The sequence below is a fragment of the Ornithorhynchus anatinus genome, chromosome 6 (genome assembly GCF_004115215.2).
Source record: "Ornithorhynchus anatinus isolate Pmale09 chromosome 6, mOrnAna1.pri.v4, whole genome shotgun sequence".
NCBI classification, from domain to species: Eukaryota; Metazoa; Chordata; class Mammalia; order Monotremata; family Ornithorhynchidae; genus Ornithorhynchus; species Ornithorhynchus anatinus.
In genome coordinates, this window is record NC_041733.1 from 12,891,565 (window position 1) to 12,907,244 (window position 15,680).

A 15,680-nucleotide genomic window follows, 5' to 3' on the forward strand; every position below is an offset into this window, starting at 1 on the left:
GGAAGTTCATGGGCAGAGATTGTGCCTCCTTACTCTAGTATACTCTCCGAAGCACATAGCACAGCGCTCTACACAAAATAGGGATCCCCAGAATGCTATTGATTGCTTGATAGATAACTTTCAATCAAGAAGCAGCAGCCTAGTGAAAAGGTTGCGGGCCTGGGAGTCATAGGACCTGGGTTCTAAACCTAGCTCTACCGGCAGATCACTTAACTTGTCTATTCCTCAGTTACCTTATCTGTAAAATGGTCATTAAGACCGTGAGTCCTATATGGAACAGTAACTGTACCCAACCTGACGGTCATATCTACCTTAGTGCTTAGTACAGTGCCTGGCACAGAGTAAGTGCTTAATAAATACCACAAAAACCCCCAAAGCTTTCTATTACAAAGAGGGTTAGAAACAATGGATCCAGTATTCTGAGTTGGGATTGTGGCTTCCAGAATTCCAGATATTAGTGTTCTGCCCATGGGCTTCACTCTACTGAGAGGAATCTTAAAGTTTCAAGTACTTAGTACTTAGTACAGTCCTCTACATAGAGTAAGTATTCAATAAATACGATTAACTGTAATGCCCCATAGGGGCTGGGGCACTTTGGGTGAGTGTCCAGTCTCAAATGATTAGCTGTAGGCAGTTTCCCACTGCTTTGTACAGTGCTTTGTAGAGAAGCAGCCTGGCTCAGTGGAAAGAGCCTGGGCTTCGGAGTCAGAGGTCATGAGTTCGACTCCTGGCTCGGCCACTTCTCAGCTGTGTGACTGTGGGCAAGTCACTCAACTTCTCTGTGCCTCAGTTCCTTCATCTGTAAAATGGGGATTAAAAGTGTGTGAGCCCCACGTGGGACAACCTGATGACCCTTTATCTCCCCCAGCGCTTAGAACAGTGCTTGGCACCTAATAAGCACTTAACAAATACCAACATTATTATTATTAATGCTCCATACACAGTGAGTGTTCAGTGAGTACCACCGATTGATTGGCTGACTGTCCAAGAATCGGGTGGAGAGTGAAGTTTGGGGGACACAGAGATCATGGATGCAGGGCTCTCTGCTGAGGAAATCTGAAGCCTAGGAGACATCAGAGGGGGAAATGGAAAAGCACTAATAATAATAATAATAATAATGTTGGTATTTGTTAAGCACTTACTAGGTGCAGAGCACTGTTCTAAGCGCTGGGGTAGACACAGGGGAATTAGGTTGTCCCACGTGGGGCTCACTGTCTTAATCCCCATTTTACAGATGAGGTAACTGAGACACAGAGAAGTGAAGTGACTTGCCCACAGTCACACAGCTGACAAGTGGCAGAGCTGGGAGTTGAACCCATGACCCATGACCACTATTAGAGAGTCATCATAAACACGTCCAATTGAGAACTGCTCTTCCTTAACACTAAATCAGTTCCTTCAAACAGGTTTTAGGTAGCAAAGTCTTCATGATTATGCTAATCCGTTTTTAACTACTACCTATTTCATCATCAGTCCTTTGGAGTGTAAGCTCCTGTGGGCAGGGAACATGTCTACTAGCTCTATTGTATTGCAATTTCCCAAGTGCTTATAACAGAGTTCTGCACACAGTAAGCACTCAATAGGAAGCAGTGTGGCCTAGTGGATAGACTCCAGACCTGAGAGTCAGAAGGACCGGGGTTCTAATATGACTCCTCCCCTTGTCTGCTGTGTGACCTTGGGCAGGTCACTTCATTTCTTTGCGTCTCAGTTCTCTCATCTGTAAAATGGGGGTGAAGACTGTGAGCTCTATATGGGACAGGAACTGTGTCCAACCTGATTAGCTTGTATTTCCCCAGCACTTAGTACAGTGTCTGGCACATAGTAAGCACTTAACAAATACCACTAAAAAAATCTGATTGTTTGATCATTACCTTGTCATTTGACTTCAAAAAAGTCTTGATGAGACCCTAATGATTTTGCTTAAGCCAGACATGTCCTGTGTAATTGGTTAGACATTTAATATTCTCTGTAGATTTGGAATAGAAAGGAGACACCTATGTATGTGTGTGTTCACTTATATATTGAAGTTCATAGTTGAAAATATCTACAACTCTTCAGATATTTTTAACGGGTACTTATCCCTAAATGGATTTTTGAAAAAACAGTATTTCTCTGTTTATCCCAAACCTACAATGAAGATGAAGTTTCTACAGATTTCATTTTGGGAGGCTGTCGAGGTATCATATTTCTCTTCCTGGCACTGCTGCTACTGCTGTTTTCTGCTATAAAAGGTCCAGAGGAGAGTCAACCAACATCCTTAGAATTTTCTTGAATAATCAGCAAATTCAAATAGAAACATGATTCCTCGGGCTGCCTTGTGGCTTCCAAAATTGGTAGCTAGTTCAGAGGAATAGCTGAGGAAATACAGATGGAGATTTTAAAGGTAAGCAGTGTCACCCAGTAGATAAAGCATGGGCCTGGGAGCCAGTTCCTCCTCTCTGCCTCAGTTTCCTCAACTGAAAAATGGGGATTCAAAACCTGTTCTCCCTCCTACTTAGACTGAGCCCCTTGTGGGACAGGGATTGTATCTGGTCTGATTAATATCTGATCTGATTAACTTGTCTCTATCCCAGAGCTTAAAGCAGTGCTTGACATAGTAAATGCTTTAAAAATACCATTAAAAATTATTTCTAAGGTTAAGTAGGGGGGCATTATTTTAAAAATAGTAGCTTGAAATAATTCTCCAAGATGAGTAAGGTGAACAGATAAATGTTATTATTAAAAGATCAGAATTTTACCTTTGAGTCCAAAGTGATATGTACAGGATCTGTCCCTGATCTAGAAATGCCCTGTATAAGTCACTTTTCTGTGCCTCGGTTCCCTTGAAAAACAGCATGCCTTAGTGGCTAGAGCATAGGCCTGTGAATCAGAAGGACCTGGGTTCTAATCCCAGATCTGCCACTCTTTTGTTGTGTGACCTTGGGCAAGTCACTTCATTTCTCTGTGCCCCAGTTACCTCATATGGGGATTAAGATTGTGAGCTCTATGTGGGACATGGACTGTGTCCAACCTGATTAGCTTGTATTTACTCCAGCGCTTAGTACAGTGCCTATCACATAGTACTTAAAAATATCATAAAAAATTAATTGGAAGTGGTCAATAATCCCATTCATTTGGAGCCTTCACTCAGTGAATCCAGAGAAGACAAGACTGGGTTCTGGGCTCTTTGATGCCTTTTAACCCGTCTGGTCCTCTAAACTTATCTCAATACATTTTAGTCCTTGCCCTGAAAAGGATTTGATTAACATAGACCTCTTTGTGTCCTCAGCTTCTTTGGCAGAACTAAGGACATTTTAACCATTCATCCATAATGTTGGGATCCAGGCACACATTTCAAACGAAGAAGATTATTGTAATGGAAAGAGATGGATGTAAGAAATGACCAGGTTCTTCCTTGACTTTGAAAATGCTGGTGATACGCAATAACCCCACAACTGCCTCTCCGGCCAGAGGAGTGCTACTGTTCGGGTCCTTCTCTCACCTCCCCCACCCTCACTTGTAAAATGGTGTTGTGGTCTCCTTCTGCACAGCAACCATGCGGCAAGTTAACAATTTGTGGTTAAACCCAGTAGAAGCCAGCAGGCTCACCTACCAAAGCGGAGCCGACACCAGCGTCCAGGGCTTTGTGTGAACAGCAGTGACTGCTGGCCGTAGGCAAGAGGAGGGGCACAGAGTGAGGAGCAGGGTGAATGTGAGGGCTGAATGGGGATTTGCTCTGGGAATGAGGTTTGTCCCCAAGTTTTCATTCATTTATTCATTCAGTTGTATTTACTGAACGCTTACTGTGTGCAGAGCACTGAACTAAGCTCTTGGGAGAGAATATAGCAATAAACAGATACATTCCCTATCCAACTCCTTCACCCAGGCAGCACTGCAGCGCTCCCCTGCCTTCTCCATTCTTCTTCTGGCCTCCACAGGTATGACTGGAATCTGTCTAGGGAAGAAGTGGAACCTCCCACTGCTTTGAGTTAAATGGTCTTTCAACCTCCCTCGCCCACACACCTTCATTTCTGCCTTGAGGTTAGAGGAAACAGGAGTTCCAACACCCAGCTATCCAACTCATGAGAAGCAGTGTAGCCTAGTGGATAAAGCACAGGATTGGGAGTCAGGAGACCTGAGTGCTAATCCCTGCTCTGCAGCTTGCCTGCTGGGTGTCCTTGGGGCAGTCAGTTAATTTCTCTGTGCCTTGGTTTATTCTGCTATAAAATGGGGATTCGATATCCATTCCCTCTCCCTCCCTCCTAGACTTTGAGTTCCTTATGGATGAGGAATTGTATTTGATCTGACTGCATGGTACTTATTCCAGTGCCTGGCACATATATAGTTCCTAACAAATGGCACAATTTTTAATGAAACCTTCCTCACTGGACTCTTTTTAAAATTGTATTTCTTACACACTTACTATGTTCCAGGCAATGTTCTAAATGCTGGGATAGACACAAATTAATCAGTTTGGACACAGTTTCAGTCCCACCTGGGGCTCACTGACTTAATCTCCATTTTACAGATGAGACAATTGAGGTACAAAGAAGTTAAGTGACTTGCCCAAGTTCACAAAGCAGACTAATGGCTGAGCGGAGATTAGAACTCGGGTCCACTGGCTGCCAAACCCATTCTCATTTCACTAGGCCAAACTACTCTTCATGAATTCTCTTGCTTCTCAAAACATCTGACAATCTGAAAAAAATCTTCTATCACTGAATGTTAGTGGAGTCACAGTAAAGGTAATCACCAGCTCACATTTCTGCAGACATTTCAGTAGTCCTCACTACCTAGTGAACCTTCATTTTCTCTTACATTACCCCAACTGAAGCTTCATGCACAAATCAGCATGAACTGAGAAGCAGCGTGGTCTATTGGAAAATTCTCAGGCTGGGAATCAGGGGACCTGGATTCTAAATCCAACCCCACCATTTGTCTGTTGTGTGACCTTGGGCAAGCGAATAAACTTCTCTTAGTTACCTCATCTATAAAATGGAGGTTAAGTCTGTGAGCCTTTTGTGGCATGGGGACCGTGTCCAACCCAATTATCTTATATGCACCCAGCACTTAGTACAATGCCTGGCACGTAGTAAGCTCTTGAAAAAAATTACCTAAAATTTGTTCTCATTATAACTGGTTCTGAACTCACCTGTCCCTCTCTTCTGGATTCCACAGAAGCTCACTGATGGCCATGGAGACCAAAAAAGAGAAGGGAGAAGCAGAACAGCTGAATGGGTGGCCCAGAAGAAAAGTAGAATCAACCTTCCACTCAATCATGATTTTGACTAACAAAGAGAAGCAGCATGGCCTATTGGATAGAGCACAAGCCTGGGAGTCAGAAGGGCCTCCACCTCTTGTCTACTCTGTGACCTTGGGTAAGTCACTTAAATTCTGTGCCTCAGTTGCCTCACCTGTAAAGTGGGGATTAGAATCATGAGCCCTCTGTGGGACATGGACTATGTCCAACCACCTACCCCAGGACTTAGTCTAGTGGCTGGAAGATAGTAAAGGCTTAAGAAATACTAAAAAAAAGTACTATACACTCTCAAGTGCTTAGTAAAGTACTCTTCACACAGTAAGCTAATAATAAATACCATTCAGTTGAGTAATTGGAATGTTCACCTGGTCTCTGTTGTCCATGATGTTTGATTCTTTATCTCCGATGCTGTCCCACCTCCTCCTTCCTCAACTCACCTACCTTCCACCAAACTTGGCTCCCAGACTTGGCTTCCACTGTAATAGGGATGGTGCCTGGTCAAATTACTGTTTTCTAAATGTAGGCCCCTAGGCATCCCTGGTATTTAATAAACTAGAAGGATCTCAAAACATTAAATCACACACCAACTCCTGGCAGCTTCTTCTTTAGTAAAGTATTGCTTATGCTATGAAAGACCAAATAAATCGCAGGCATTTAAACAGACACCAAAGATACTTACGTAACACTGAAGGGCATAACTGACTGTTCTGACTTGCTAGTATTCTTTTAAGACTTGAATCTGACTGTTCGATTTGAATCTCCCACTCCCACTCTTTTCTTCCCAGAGCTGGGATGAAGTAGGTTCTAGTGAAAAGGGCACCGATATGGCTCTGGGAAGAGTCTCAGCTCCGACTCTCACCTCCCATTGCTGTTTCCCCTTTTGGCAGGGAGCTCCTTAGGGGTAGAGAAATAGGTCTTGGGTTTCTGTTGCAATTTCCAAGGATTTAGTAGACTCTAGACTGTAAGATCCTTTCTATTTTTTATTTGGTATTTGTTAAGTGCTTACTTTGTGCCAGGTACTATATTTAGCTTTGGGAGAGATACAAGCTAACAGGTTGGACCGTTGTGGGCAGAGAACTTGTCTACCTACTCTGCTATGATGTACTCTCCCAAGAGCTAAATACAGCGCTCTGCATACAGGAAGCACTCAATAAATATGACATTGACTGATTGACACAGTCTAGGTCCCATGTGGGGCTCACAGTCTTAATCTCCATTTAACAGATGAGATGCAGAGAAGTAAAGTAACTTGACCAATGTCAAACTGCAGACAAGTGGCAGAACCAGGAAAAGAACTCAGGTCCTCTGATTCTCTGGCCCTTGGTCTTTCCACTAGATCACACCACTTCCACATCTCATAGGAATGACGTGAAGACAAAATGGAGTAAGACATGTGACAGTGCTTTGGAAAAATTACACATGCAATGTATCAGTATTTCAGTGATCTCCTTAACTCATCACTAAAGTCAATCATATTTACTGAGTGCTTACTGTGTGCAGAGCATTGTACTAAGCACTTGGGAGAGTACAATATAACAGAATTGATAAGCACGTTCCCTGCCCACAGTGAGTTTTTGTGTATATGTGTATATATATATAATATATATGTATGTATGTGTGTATATATATATATATATATATATTTATGGTAAAGGACACAATCAGGGAACTGAGTATTTCAAAGAGCCAACATTGTTGCCCATTATTGGGCAGGGATTGTCTCTATCTGTTGCCGAATTGTACAGTCCAAGCGCTTAGTACAGTGATCTGCATATGGTAAGCACTCAATAAATACTACTGAATGAATGAATATTTAAGAAGGAAATATTCAGGTGGCAACAACAGAGCTATTTCACTGCTCTTCCATATCAGGGTCTCCCACACTAGGCAACTTCATCAGCTCCCGCAACTCCAGCATGATTTTTAGGCCATAAAGTGGCCAGCACATCAGCTGTTCATTGTTTGTAGGACCTGAGAGAGTGCAGAGAACAAGTAGATTTAGCTGCCCAGAGAAATTAAGACTCCTCTTGATTATGTCATCACTTGAGTAGGATCCATTCTTTCATCTCAGATGCATTCTCATTTCAAAAACGGATTCAGAGTCAGGATGCGTAACAGGACAGATTGAACTCGAGCTGCTTTACAGCAACCCCTCTGAGGACACAAAGAACCTGCAAACTGGCACTAGGGTATATTTCCAGGCTTTGGGAAACACTTCTAATTTAACAAGCTCCAAATGCCATTGTCAAGGCAGACATTCAAGAGATGCTTGTCTGGAATTACACACATAAGGAGACAAGCAAAATGTTGAAGCTTTTTTGCACAGTTGGCTTATAAACAGTGGATTGAAAAGCCCCATGAAGACCACCCTAACTATGGCTGAAGGTCTTATTTGAAACTGTGAGCACTATCACCAACAGCATCATTATCATAAGCAGCTCTTATTGAGTGCTTATTGTGTGCAGAGCATTCCACTAAACCCTTGGGACATTAGAGTTAGAAGGTATGGTACTTGCCTTGGAGGAATTTACTGTTTATATAGTCCTTCACTGTGTTCAAACACTGCAAAATGATGAGCAGTAGTCTACAGAGGTAGAAAAATTGATTAGGCTCATTAAGTATTTGGGGCCAGTAAATATCTGGATTAATGAACTGGTATATTCTAAATAAAGCTAAAGATATTCTGTGCAATTTTCAAGCTTCTCTATAAGACTGAAACGTTTAGTCCTACCCAAACTCCAAAATTCAGAATTTGATTCTGTCTCTTTAACTCAGGACTGGGATTAGAACTGTGTTAATAGTAAGATATTTGAATCAGTACCCGTAAATCAGGATTCTACAAGTTGTATCGCTTTATTAAAGTTCATAGAAAATTCCATAAGGATACAAAGACATTAAATCTCAGTTACAGAAGGCAGTTTATAAGCCAATCACTAGCAGTAGGTGACAGTTCTACATTTTGCAACTATAGTCCGAAGGCAATCATCCATACAATGACCCATTCACATGGGGATCCGAATCTTCCCAATTTAATCCAGTTCTTTCTCTGCTCCTCTCTTCCTTTCCTCCTGCTCCCAGTTCCCCATTGTGAAATCCCTCTATCTTTTGGCCTCCTCTGGGACAACCAGGTCAGTTGAAAACATGGCAAAGGACAGGAAAAATATTTCCTAGGGAGGGGGATGCAAATTAGGTCACTAACTGATTGGGGAAAGGTCTTGTGAAGACAGGGTGGAATGACCCAAACTATTCCTGAGTGCACTTGAGGAGGTGAGCAACAACAGAGAAAAGAGGGAGTGACTGAGCCCTAGGAGAGGGCTGGGAAGTCATTAGTATTTGTCTGATCTAGGAAAATCCAGGACCTGAGAGAGGATGGAGTAGAAACAGAAGCTTGGAAGCTGTGACCATCAGGGTGTTTGGAGAGTGCAAAGAATTGTAATGGAAAGGGGCTATGAATGGTTAGATGAAATCCCCCTTATATAAGTCTGTATGCTCTACTCTTAACAAAAGGACTGACAAACCTGACTCTGCCTCCAATGAACATCTACTGATGTTTCATCCTTGCTTCATCTCAAAAATCCTTTCCTCATCTCTTCTCATGGAGCCTAACAGATCCCACAGGCTGAACAAGTGCAGAAAATGGATGCTAGCAAGGTAGAGGCTGCAAGTATTATGGGCAGAAGATACTAAAGGGCTTGGTGATTTCAATACTCAGAGGAGAGTTTATTCTCTTTGGACAGATGGATTGGGCCAAGGAGAAGAGCAGAGCTGCAATCAAACAATGCCAGGTCTTGCCAACAGCAGGAGACTGTTGTAAACAGAGAACGGGCTTAGCACAGGAAGGAAAAATGCTGCAGTTAAACCCACAGACAATTTCAGCCCCAATGAACACATTGGTCAATTTTGCCTAGAGCAACTGTCGCTTTTCTAATGAATATTTCTGTCCCAATGTTTGATTTTGACACAAGCTTTCAAAGAACTAGCCTGGAAACTCATAGGTATTGATTTTTAGCATTTTACCTGATTTAATCCTACTCCTACGCAATATTTTTAAATGAGGGTTACCCCCTCAAAATACAAAAAAAACCCATGCAAGTTATTTCTTTCAATTATGATGGGGTTTTTTACATTTTCACTGTAAAGATGAATTTGTCAGTTTACAAATCCACCTAAATTCTCCCAACTCTACTTTAGTAATTTCAGAATCTTTGTGTAATGAAGTGTTCATAGCTCCACTGTCATCACTAGAATTAGAATGTGTTTTTGAATGTGATAGCTGGAGGTTTTAGTTATTTTTAAAAATCACTGAGACTGGAGTTTCCATGAGTAATGTCAATCCATGATTATTTTTCCCTCATCTCTTCCCCTCACCATATCATTATCATCTCAGTGGTCCCACCTTAGGCTCCCAGAGACTCCTACTGTCAGCTTCATCTGCCTGAATGACCAGCCCCATTTATGGCTTTTCCTGCTGCCCCAACCCTATTCTCTTAACCTTCTCCTTTTATTAACAGAGCTTTGTCTTCTCCTGGGCACCTCTGGCTACTTGATTGTTAACCCCAAGTTGAAAATTCTTAGGAACACCTAACCGAGAGAAAATAAATGGTTGACCTCTGACTTTCTGGGTGACTTTTAATGATCCCAGTATTAGAGGTAATCCCAGGACATCAAAAAGCCACAGCCAACCTGTGGACCACTGTGGCTTGTAGGACCTGGAAGATGGGAGTTCAGGTCATGGGGATAAACTCTAATAGAAACTGCCAGTGTACCTTGCTCCTTGAATATAAGCCTGAAAGCATTTCTGTCATTAAGGATAAGGATTTCTTCTGCAAAAGAATGCTATTTTTGCCACGTGCAGTATGAGTTACATCTTCAAGCATGATAGGCAAAGATAAATACTAGTTAGGTAGCAATGACTATGATTAATATGGGGAAAAAAGACTATAATGAACCTTATTTCCAACTCTTGTTTCTCTTACCTTTCCCTGGTTCATAAGGGAGTGAGTTGGCTTCATAAAGGCGGGATGGTGTAGGCAGAAGACGCTTTCACCAGAAACAAGAGAGGAGGAAGGGAGGATGTTCCTCCTGTCCTTACATCAGGTGGAGTTGAGCTAGGGACAGCGACTGGAGAGAGCCCTAGACCTGTATTCTTTGGGATACTCACTTTCAGCTCCTCTACCAATCATGACCCTTTTCTCCACCTCCTCCCCCCATCCCTATAGTTAAATCGGCTTAAGCCTGCGCCTAGGGAAAGGCAGTGTGGCTGGGTGGAAAGAGCACTGGCTTGGAAGTCAGAGGTCATGGGTTCCAATCCAGGTTCCACCGCTTGTCAGTTGTGTGACTTTGGGCAAGTCACTTCACTTCTCTGTGCCTCAGTTACCTCAGCTGTAAAATGGGGATTCAGACTGTGAGCTCCACAAGAGACAACCTGATCACCTTGTATCCCCACCCCCACCGCGCTCAGAACAGTACTTCGCACATAGTAAGCACTTAACAAAACCATCATTATTATTATCTAGAAGGAGAAAAAGGTCTTCCAAGCTCAACTCTATACTGTAAATTCGTTTCTAGACTGTGAGCTCATTTTGGGCAGGGAACGTATCTTTTACGTTTGTTTACTGTACTTTCCCAAGTGCTAAATAAGTGCTCAATACATATGATTGATTGATCAAAGAATGCCAAATTTATTTTGCTATCTTTTTGGTTCTCAAAATTTGTCAAAAGGAAATGAGTTCATGACGATCTGTCTGAGTTAATTTACTACGGAATTAGGCTACTATTTAACTCTCTTGGACACATGGATGTCAGATGCCTGATTAGCTATGGGAATTGACCACAAGAGAACAACCCCGATTAGACTGTGAGCCCGTCATTGGGCAGGGATTGTCTCTGTTGCCGAGTTGTACCTTCCAAGCGCTTAGTGCAGTGCTCTGCACATAGTAAGCGCTCAAAAAGTGCGATTGAATGAATGAATGAACAACAGGCCTATGCTTTGTTGAGCTGCCAACAGGGGGCAACACCGAAAACATCATCTATTCCAGTTTGGCCAACTTAGTTACCCTGACTCCTGGTTTAAAAACTTTGGAATGAAAGCAAAGGGAGTGGGAGGGATAATAACAATAATTAAGTATTTGTTAAGCATTTACTATGTGCCAATCACTGCTCTAAGCGATCATTCTGTAATTTTAACTCTTTGAGGAGAATGTCCCAACTGAAAACTCTAGTCTTGTTCAAGCCAGTTTAGACTGTGAGTAGCATGTGGAACGGGGACTGTGTCCAACTCGATTATCCTGCATCTATCTCAGAGCTTCGCTCATAGTAAGTGCTTAACAAATACCACAATCAATTTATTTATTCTTATTTGATCTCCCAAAGCCCTGGCAACAGCCTCGGTCAAGTAATTTTATTTCTATTAATTCTGGTATTTGTTTAGTGTTTACCTTATGTCAAGCACTGTTCTATGGGCTGGGGTAGACACCAGTCAACCAGGGTGGGGGCTGTCATGCAAGCTAATCGCTGCTTGTTCTTGCTTCTTTCTACTGTTTTTTTAAAATATTTTAAATGGTATTTATTAAGTGCTTACTATGTATAGTAGAGTAGATACAAGTTAATAAGGTTAGAAAGTCTCTGTCCCATGTAGGACTCAGTCTACTGAATCCCTATTTTTCATTTGAGGAAACTGAGGTGACTTACCCGAGGTCACACAGCAGGATTCTGTGCTCGCTCCACTAGGCCACACTGCTTCCCTAGTGCCCAGACTCCAATCCAAACATGCCCGAACTAAGAGACGACATCCCCAGCTTAGCACCAGTGAGCTCAGATACTGAGACTTTGGCTTCCTCAGTCAAACGTTAATGGACCAGGCAGGAATGAGAATCCATAAGGCAGAGAGGAGATAACCAAATACCAAGAAAAGTGGGGAGCCTTCACAGCCGTCACAATTTTGATATCAACTCAAATGCCTCTCCAGTACAAAACTTCTTTCCTCATCAGAGCTTCCAGGGAGGTTGTCATCTTCGTGGATTCCTGGAATTTGACTCAACTCTAAGCTACATCGCTTCCCTAAACAGAAATAAGCAAACACAAAAAATGAACATGGTACAGTCAGCTGAGACTGCAGCCCCCGTCCCAATTGAATTATGTTGTATTATGAACACAACTGTCCATCCCCAATTCTGGAATTGAAGAGCCTCTAGAATTGGGCTTATCAGTTACTGCTTCATATTGAAACAGTCGCCCTTGTGCTTGGATTTTCACCCTTTATTCACCCCCTCCCTGAGCCCCACAGCACTTATATCCATCTCCATAATTATTTATTTTGATTAGTGTCTGTTTCCCCCTCTAGACTGTCAGCTTGTCATGGGCAAGGAATGTGTCTACCAACTCTATTATATTTTACTTTCCTAAGGGCTTAGTACCTTGCTCTGCACCGAGTAAGAGCTCAATAAATACCATTAATTGATTGACTGATTGAATAAAGATGTCAATCACCCTTCAGAGAGTGGGTGGTGTCTCCAGGGAGGAAGCTCGGGCTCCAGGCGGGTCAGGTTGATGTACTGGGAGAAGAATGTGGAGAGGCCCAGGTGACTCCCATTAGAAGTTCTCAAAGGGAATACCCAGGTCCTGAGTTAACACCCACAACTATGGTTTTCTGAGCTTGGCTTTAAAGCTAAGGCCTCAGTAAGCGCTCTGGAGTTGTGGGGGAAAGACTTTCCATAATCTACCTGGTAAACACAGTGGGGGTGAGCTATCTGGAAGCGGTATGGCCTAGTGGAAAAAGACACAGGCCTGGGAGTCAGAGGACCTGGGTTCTAATCCCAGCTCCACCATTTGGGTGCTGTGTGATTTTGGATAAGTGGCCTAACTTCTTCAAGCCTCAGTTTTCTCCTCTGAAAAGTGGAGAGTAACTACCTGTTCCCCCTCTCACACTGTGAAGGCTGTTTGTGACAGGGACTGTGTGATATGATTATCTTGCATGAGAAGCAGCGTGGCTCTGTGGAGTCACGGGCTTCGGAGTCAGAGGTCATGAGTTCGAATCCCAGCTCTGCCATTTGTCAGCTATGTGACTGTGGGCAAGTCACTTCACTTCTCTGTCCCTCAGTTACCTCATCTGTAAAATGGGGATTGACTGTGAGCCCCACATGGGACAACCTGATTCCCCTGTGTCTACCCCAGCGCTTAGAACAGTGCTCTGCACATAGTAAGTGCTTAACAAATACCAACATTATAATTACTCCAGTGCTTTTTTATGGCATTTGTTAAACGCTTACTATGTGCCAAACACTGTTCTAAGCACTGCAACAGGTACAAGTTAAGGGCTTGGCACATAATAAGCACTTAAATAGCAAAATTATTATCATTACCTACAGTTTTATGGCAGGTTATTCATCTTGGGCTTCTTACTGAACTCAATTTTATTGGACCGATGTTAATCCGTAAGAGGTTTAAGCCTAGATTGGAATGTAACATGTGGAAAAAACCAAGTAGGGGAGGAATGGGGTATTCCAAAAGTGAAAAGGAATTAAGCACATTTGGTTCAGTAAGATAAACAAGATCATCTTAGACTGCATGGTCCTGCAGTGCATGACACTGACAGCCCCCTCCAACCAGCCAGCATGAGGCCCTTCCCCCAGGGAAGGAAAAGGTCCAGCTTCAGAAATAAGTGGGATAAACAGTCACCTCAGAGCAGCCATGAACCTACTGACCCTCCAAAGATGGCCACATGGAACACTAACAAGATGGCACCTGAACCAATCTGTATGAAGTCACACCAGTGCAAAGTCCCACCTCCTGCCTCTGTCACTGGGCCTGAGTGGAAGCCATCTTAAAATGGTTTCATTTTCCAGAAATCCTCCACTCCTCTTTCCTCTCACTAACCTGCCTTCCCACTGCCCAGTGAAGCAAAAGAGCAAAGGATGTTGTTGAAAAGTTTTGTTTATGTATTTAAGTGCTGAGGAGCTATGTAAAGGTCGATTTCCTTCTCTCCAGCCCCTTACTTTTTGTACTTTCCTCATGCTCTGCTGGGGTTGCCTGGGGTTGCAGGTGACTTTGTGGCCCATGGCTGGGGTTCTCAGGGAAGAGTTCCCACTTTCTGGCAGGACTGGCTGGCTCTGAAAAAAAACTACTGTTACAGCATTTAGGCAGTGCTGTGATGATGCCACATGGCACGTGCCGTATGTCATCATCAAAGTGTGCCCTGAATGCAGAATGACATGCTAGCATCTTGTGATGCATGGGGGAGAATTTTGATCTCATAATAACAACAATAATGATAACGATAATAGTATCTGTTAGCACTGACTATGTGCCAAACACTGTTCTAAACAGGGGTAGATATGAGGTAATCAGGTTGGACACAGTCCCTGTCCCAGATGTGCTCACAGTCTTAATCCCCATTTTACAGATAGGTAGCTGAGGCACAGAGAAGTAAAGTGACTTGCCCAAGGTCACGCAGCAGACATGTGGCAGAGCCAGAATGAGAACCCATGTCTTCTGACTTCCAGGCCTGTGCTCTTTCCACTAGGTGATACCGTTGAGTCTGGGAAGGGGCCGCGATGAGGAGCCTACAAAATGTTTCCACCATCAGCCTGCTCAAGAGCCCTCAGTCATGACCGTGATAATAATTAATGTTAATAATAATAATATTGCTAAGTACCCATTACGTGCCAAGCACTGTACTAAGGTCTGGGTAGATAAAATACAATCAGATCAGACCAGACACAGATCAGACACAGTCCCTGTCTCATGTGGGGCTCACAGTTTAAGTAAAAGTGCTGGCTTTGTGGGACTGTAAAATTGTAAATCAACAGTTGCATTTGTTGAATGTTTACTGCGTGTAGAGCACTGTATTAGACATGTAAGAGTATAATATAACGGAGTTGGTAGATACATTTCCTTCACTCAATGAGCTGACAGTTATATTGTTCGATCCTAGAGGGAAGGGATCATGTCTACCATCTGACTGAACTCTCCCAAACACTCAGCCCAATGCTCTGCACAAGGCAAGGGCAGCTCAATAATAATAATTATGGCACTTGTTTAGTGCTTACTATGTGCCAAGCAGTGTTCTAAGCACTGGGGTAGGTACAAGTTAATCACAAGTTAATCACTCAGTCACAGCAGCGTGACTTAGTGGAAAGTGCACAGACTTGGGCGTCAGAGGACGTGGGTTCTAATTCCAGCTCTGCGACTTGTCTGCTGTGTGACCTTGGGCAAACAACTTCTCTGTGCCTCAGTTCCCTCATCTGTAAAATGGGGATTAAGACTGTGAGCCCACATAGCACAACCTGATTACCTTGTATTTACCCCAGCGCTTACAAGAGTGCTTGGCACGTCGTAAGCGCTTAACAAATACCATCATCATTATTATATTATTACAGTCCCTGTCCCAAATGGGACTCATAGTCTTAATCTCCATTTTACAGATGAGGCAACTGAGGCACAG

At 43.0% G+C, this 15,680-nt stretch overlaps 1 protein-coding gene across 5 annotated transcripts in view; it reads right to left on the reverse strand.

The window, feature by feature from the left end:
* Positions 1 to 11,909: 11,909 nt before the first annotated feature.
* Positions 11,910 to 15,680, reverse strand: part of LOC100681856 — a 38,765-nt gene continuing 34,994 nt past the window's right edge. For all 5 annotated transcript variants that reach the window (XM_029067986.2, XM_029067983.2, XM_029067985.2 and 2 more), the window contains one exon: positions 11,910 to 12,298. The gene's annotated coding sequence lies outside the window, so the exon portion shown is untranslated. The remainder of the gene's footprint in view (positions 12,299 to 15,680) is intronic.